The sequence below is a fragment of the Heterodontus francisci genome, unplaced genomic scaffold (genome assembly GCF_036365525.1).
Source record: "Heterodontus francisci isolate sHetFra1 unplaced genomic scaffold, sHetFra1.hap1 HAP1_SCAFFOLD_51_2, whole genome shotgun sequence".
In the NCBI taxonomy this organism is placed as follows: Eukaryota; Metazoa; Chordata; class Chondrichthyes; order Heterodontiformes; family Heterodontidae; genus Heterodontus; species Heterodontus francisci.
This window is the reverse complement of record NW_027141369.1, coordinates 2,106,649-2,113,551: the sequence shown is the minus strand read 5'-3', so window position 1 is coordinate 2,113,551 and position 6,903 is coordinate 2,106,649. Positions and strand designations below refer to the sequence as shown.

The following is a 6,903-nucleotide window of genomic DNA, read 5'->3' as shown; positions in this document are numbered from 1 at the left end:
CCACTATTTCTTCCCTGGCTTCTTTCAACAGCCTGAGGTACATTTCATCTGGTCCTGATGATTTATCCACATTCAAGGATGCTCATCCCATTAAGACTTCCTCTCTCCTTAAGTTATCACGTCCAATACTTCACACTCCTCCTCCTTAATAACAATATCTGCATCACCCTCTCATTCGGGCAAACAGTAAAGTATTCATTAAGGATATTGACAACATCTTCCACCCCGATACAAAGGTTACATTTTTGATCTTTTCAGTGCCCTGCTGTTTGCTTAGTTGCCTCTTCCTCTAATGTGTTGTTGCAACATCTTTGGGTCCATGGTTATTTTGTTTGTCCATGTTCTTTCCTGCTTTCTCTCTTTGCTCTTCACCGCTGCTCCCAAACGCCTCCAGTTCAGTCAAAACACAAGGTGTTAGAAGTGGGATTTGAACCCACGCCTCCAGTGGAGACTGCGACCTAAACGCAGCGCCTTAGACCGCTCGGCCATCCTGATTACCTGCGATGTACTATCAATGCTAAGGAAATTATTCATTCTTTGTGAAAGTATTTGTGAGATTGTGGAAATGTCTGGAAGAGGAAAGACTGGCGGGAAAGCTCGGGCCAAGGCCAAGTCTTGCTCCTCCCGGGCTGGACTGCAGTTCCCAGTGGGCCGTGTTCACAGGCTCCTGAGAACGGGTAACTATGCTGAGCGTGTGGGTGCCAGAGCCCCGGTCTATCTGGCTGCTGTGCTCGAGTATCTGACCGCTGAAATCCTCGAACTCGCCGGTAACGCAGCCCGGGACAACAAGAAGACCCGCATCATCCCCAGACACCTGCAGCTGGCCGTCCGCAACGACGAGAGCTCAACAAGCTGCTGGGAGGGGTGACTATCGCTCAGGGCGGGGTGCTGCCTAATATCCAGGCCGTGCTGTTGCCCAAGAAAACCAGCGCTCAGAGCTCCCAGAAAAAGTAAAGCGGCCAAAATGTCATCAAATAAACCAAAGGCTCTTTTCAGAGCCACCCACAGTCTCTGTGAAAGGGCTGGTTACTGTCAGGAGGGAATCAGTGATGGAGTTATTGTAACAGTGGATTGACCTGTTTCACATCTGTCCAGGTGAACGGGCTTACAGCTGAGAAGTCAATTTCAGCTTAAGTTTAAAAGTGAATTCCCTTTTGTTTTCGGAGGACCAGGGGACTGCTGGGTAAGGAAAAGGGTATATATTTGTGTGGTTTAGAATCTCTTTCTTTTAGTTTCGGTGACTGCAGCGTTGATAGCAACAGAGGTGCGTGAACGGGCTTACAGCTGAGAAGTCAATTTCAGCGTAAGTTTAAAAGTGAATTCCCTTTTGTTTTCGGAGGACCAGGGGACTGCTGGGTAAGGAAAAGGGTATATATTTGTGTGGTTTAGAATCTCTTTCTTTTACTTTCGGTGACTGCAGCGTTGATAGCAACAGAGGTGCGTGAACGGGCTTTCAGCTGAGAAGTCAATTTCAGCGTAAGTTTAAAAGTGAATTCCCTTTTGTTTTCGGAGGACCAGGGGACTGCTGGGTAAGGAAAAGGGTATATATTTGTGTGGTTTAGAATCTCTTTCTTTTAGTTTCGGTGACTGCAGCGTTGATAGCAACGGAGGTGCGTGAACGGGCGTACAGCTGAGAAGTCAATTTCAGCGTAAGTTTAAAAGTGAATTCCCTTTTGTTTTCGGAGGACCAGGGGACTGCTGGGTAAGGAAAAGGGTATATATTTGTGTGCTGGCTGTACCCGAGACACTACACGTGTAGTGTCTCCCACCCACCCTCCTCCTCTAACCAAAAAAAAGGACTCTGGTGCGTGATAAGGTAAACTTTTTATTTGGGAAGTTCTGTCCGTTGGATTGATAACCTAACAAGTTTTGACTTTTTGTTTTTTTGGTTCTTCAGTAGATTTTGTGGGAATTTGGAATAGTGGGAATGGAGATTAAGGCAGTTGTATGTTCCTCCTGCAGAATGTGGGAGGTAAGGGTCGTCAAGAGTGTCCCTGCTGACTGCATCTGTGGGAAGTGCACCCAACTCCAGCTCCTCGAGAACCGCGTTAGGGAACTGGAGCTGGAGCTGGATGAACTTCGGATCATTCGGGAGGCGGAGGAGGTTATTGAGAGGAGTTATGGGGAGGTAGTCACACCTCAGGTAAAAGAAGTAGGTGGATGGGTTACCGTCAGGGGAAGGAGAGGAAACCAGCAGGCAGTGCACGGATCCCCTGTGGCTGTTTCCCTCAACAACAGGTATACCGTTTTGGATACTGTTGCGGGGGACGACTTACCAGGGGTAAGCAATGGGGAACAGATATCTGGCACAGAGTCTGTCCCTGTTGCTCAGAAGGGAAAAGGGAAGAGGAGCAGAATATTAGTCATTGGGGACTCCATAGTTAGGGGAACAGATAGGAGGTTCTGTGGGAACGAGAGAGACTCACGGTTGGTATGTTGCCTCCCAGGTGCCAGGGTTCGTGATGTCTCGGATCGTGTTTTTGGGATCCTTAATGGGGAGGGGGAGCAGCCCCAAGTCGTGGTCCACATAGGCACCAACGACATAGGTAGGAAGAGAGATGGGGATTTAAGACAGAAATTTAGGGAGCTAGGGTGGAAGCTTAGAGCAAGAACAAACAGAATTGTTATCTCTGGGTTGTTGACCGTGCCACGTGATAGCGAAGCGAGGAATAGGGAGAGAGAGGAGTTGAACACGTGGCTGCAGGGATGGTGCAGGAGGGAGGGATTTGGTTTCCTGGATAATTGGGGCTCTTTCTGGGGTAGGTGGGACCTCAACAAACAGGATGGTCTTCACCTGAACCAGAGGGGTACCAATATCCTGGGGGGGAGGTTTGCTAGTGCTCTTCGGGGGGGTTTAAACTAATTCAGCAGGGGAATGGGAACCCAAATTGTAGTGCCAGTGTACAGGATGTTGAGAGTAGTGAGGTCAGGGATATGGTTACAAGGACGCAAGAGGGCACTGGCAAGCAAGAACCTGGTTTAAAGTGTGTCTATTTCAACGCCAGGAGCATCCGGAATAAGGTGGGTGAGCTTGCAGCATGGGTTGGTACCTGGGATCTCGATGTAGTGGCCATTTCGGAGACATGGGTAGAGCAGGGGCAGGAATGGATGTTGCAGATTCCGGGATTTAGATGTTTCAGTAAGAACAGAGAAGATGGTAAAAGAGGGGGGCGTGTGGCATTGTTAATCAAGGAGAGTATTACAGCGACAGAAAGGACGTATGAGGACTCGTCTACTGAGGTAGTATGGGCTGAGGTTAGAAACAGTAGAGGTGAGGTTACCCTGTTGGGAGTCTTTTATAGACCTCCGAATAGTTCCAGAGATGTAGAGGAAAGGATAGCGAAGATGATTCTCGACAGGGGTGAGAGTAACAGGGTAGTTGTTATGGGGGACTTTAACTTTCCAAATATCGACTGGAAATACTATAGTTCGAGTACTTTAGATGGGTCAGTTTTTGTCCAGTGTGTGCAGGAGGGTTTTCTGACACAGTATGTAGACAGGCCAACCAGGGGCGATGCCACATTGGATTTGGTACTGGGAAATGAACCCGGCCAGGTGTTAGATTTAGATGTAGGTGAGCACTTTGGTGACAGTGATCACAATTCGGTGAGGTTTACCTTAGCGATGGGCAGGGACAGGTATATACCGCAGGGCAAGAATTATAACTGGGGGAAAGGAAATTATGATGCGATTAGGCAAGATTTAGGATGCGTAGGATGGGGAAGGAAACTGCAGGGGATGGGAACAATCGAAATGTGGAGCTTATTCAAGGAGCAGCTACTGCGTGTCCTTGATAAGTATGTACCTGTGAGGCAGGGAGGAAGTTGTCGTGCGAGGGAGCCGTGGTTTACTAAAGAAGTTGAAGCGCTTGTCAAGAGGAAGAAGAAGGCTTATGTTAGGATGAGACGTGAAGGCTCAGTTAGGGCGCTTGAGAGCTACAAGCTAGCCAGGAAGGATCTAAAGGGAGAGCTAAGAAGAGCAAGGAGAGGACACGAGAAGTCATTGGTGGATCGGATCAGGGAAAACCCTAAGGCTTTCTATAGGTATATCAGGAATAAAAGAATGACTAGAGTTAGATTAGGGCCAATCAAGGATAGTAGTGGGAAGTTGTGTGTGGAATCAGAGGAGATAGGGGAATTGTTAAATGAATATTTTGCGTCAGTATTTACAGTAGAGAAAGAAAATGTTGTTGAGAATACTGAGATTCAGGATACGAGGCTAGATGGGATTGAGGTTCACAAGGAGGATGTGTTAGCAATTTTGGAAAGTGTGAAAATAGATAAGTCCCCTGGGCCAGATGGGATTTATCCTAGGATTCTCTGGGAAGCTAGGGAGGAGATTGCAGAGCCTTTGTCCTTGATCTTTATGTCGTCATTGTCGACAGGAATAGTGCCGGAAGACTGGAGGATTGCAAATGTTGTCCCCTTGTTCAAGAAGGGGAGTAGAGACAGCCCTGGTAATTATAGACCTGTGAGCCTCACTTCGGTTGTGGGTAAAATGTTGGAAAAGGTTATAAGAGACAGGATTTATAATCATCTTGAAAAGAATAAGTACATTAGAGATAGTCAGCACGGTTTTGTGACGGGTAGGTCGTGCCTCACAAACCTTATTGAGTTTTTCGAGAAGGTGACCAAACAGGTGGATGAGGGTAAAGCAGTGGATGTGGTGTATATGGATTTCAGTAAGGCGTTTGATAAGGTTCCCCACGGTTGGCTATTGCAGAAAATACGGAAGTATGGGGTTGAATGTGATTTAGAGCTTTGGATCAGAAATTGGCTAGCTGAAAGAAGACAGAGGGTGGTGGTTGATGGCAAATGTTCATCCTGGAGTTTAGTTACTAGTGGTGTACCGCAAGGATCTGTTTTGGGGCCATTGCTGTTTGTCATTTTTATAAATGACCTGGAAGAGGGTGTAGAAGGGTGGGTTAGTAAATTTGCAGATGACACTAAGGTCGGTGGAGTTGTGGATAGTGCCGAAGGATGTTGCAGGGTACAGAGAGACATAGATAGGCTGCAGAGCTGGGCTGAGAGATGGCAAATGGAGTTTAATGCGGAAAAGTGTGAGGTGATTCACTTTGGAAGGAGTAACAGGAATGCAGAGTACTGGGCTAATGGGAAGATTCTTGGTAGTGTAGATGAGCAGAGAGATCTTGGTGTCCAGGTGCATAAATCCCTGAAGGTTGCTAACCAGGTTAATAGGGCTGTCAAGAAGGCATATGGTGTGTTAGCTTTTATTAGTAGGGGGGTCGAGTTTCGGAGCCACGAGGTCATGCTGCAGCTGTACAAGACTGGTGAGACCGCACCTGGAGTATTGCGTGCAGTTCTGGTCACCGCATTATAGAAAGGATGTGGAAGCTATGGAAAGGGTGCAGAGGAGATTTACTAGGATGTTGCCTGGTATGGAGGGAAGGTCTTACGAAGAAAGGCTGAGGGACTTGAGGTTGTTTTCGTTGGAGAGAAGGAGGAGGAGAGGTGACTTAATAGAGACATATAAGATAATCAGAGGGTTAGATAGGGTGGATAGTGAGCGTCTTTTTCCTCGGATGGTGATGGCAAACACGAGGGGACATAGCTTCAAGTTGAGGGGTGATAGATATTGGACAGATGTGAGAGGTAGTTTCTTTACTCAGAGAGTAGTAAGGGCGTGGATTGCCCTGCCTGCAGCAGTAGTAGATTCTCCAACTTTAAGGGCATTTAAGTGGACATTGGATAGACACATGGATGAAAATGGAATAGTGTAGGTCAGATGGTTTCACAGCTCGGCGCAACATCGAGGGCCGAAGGGCCTGTACTGCGCTGTAATATTCTAATTCTAATTCTAAAAAAAAAAGGGTTGTTTTCAGTTCCCTCTCTGGATTTCGCTCTGTTTCTCTGCTCACACATCTCCCCCTCCAGTTAAGTGAAGAAGTGAACTACAGGGTGTAGAATCAACAATTTAATAAATCCCGCTGCCTTCGATTTGATAAATCCCGAGATTATCCCGGTACATTAACGGGAACTGCTTCGGAGCTGATGAATTAATTTAATAATGGAAGTGTCCGGGTTAATTCTCTGTTTTTCATTTGGACAGTTTGAATTGTGTTTTTTTTTTCTCTCCGGTGATCTGAGCGCCGCTTCTCAATGAGAATCTGCTCCCAGAACAGAGTAAATGCAGGAAGAAAGAGGCCGTTCTCGGGCTGTGTGTTTCTCTCCTAACCTGATCTGTTTCGACCGCACTGTTCCCAGAGGACGGAATCAGTGAGAGTTGTGCACACACAGGAGCTGAGTCGACTGCAGCGCTTTAATATGTACCTTCTCCCCGGCCCTCCCTATTCTCCGGACACAAAGTTGTTTGTTCCCCCGGCGACGGGATAGAGTCGGGGATTCTCTCCCCGCAGTGTCAGTGGCTGCAGCCCCGGGGAACTGGTGGTTTCAGTCAGAGTCACCGAGCTACCTTACAGGACTCTCCCCCTGAATTTGTGAACTGAGACTACACCGAACACATCTCCAGTTAGAGTGAGGGCCGGACATCCTTCTGTTTTATTACAGAGAGTGGGGAAAGGGCTGGGTGGAGGGGATGTCAGCGAGTCACCAGGGATCCTGGATTTGCTCCAAATCATTTCCATGTGGAATCTGCAGGCGGGGCCGGGACAGGGATCATTTGATCAGGGGATCAGCTCTTTCCTGAGAGATGTGGGTGGTTCTGAGAAGAGCCTTTGTGTTCAGATGTTTACAAGTTTCCCGCGCTCTTTCACTTCTTTCCAGACCCTGCTTTCTGAGCCTTCGCTGCTTTCGGCTTGACCTTGCTCTTCCATGTCTGCACTTTCTTCAGCGCCTTTCCACCCGCCGCACTCTTGCCTTTTTTGACCTTCTTCGCAGGAGACTTTTTCTGAAGCGTTGCTTTCTTCACCGCCTTATTTGGCGT

The 6,903-nt window shown here is 47.7% G+C and overlaps 1 non-coding gene across 1 annotated transcript; it reads right to left on the bottom strand.

Moving 5' to 3' along the window:
- Positions 1–412: 412 nt before the first annotated feature.
- trnal-uag (transfer RNA leucine (anticodon UAG)) lies at positions 413–495 on the bottom strand. Its single transcript has one exon. It is a non-coding gene; the product is annotated as a tRNA-Leu (tRNA).
- Positions 496–6,903: the final 6,408 nt, after the last annotated feature.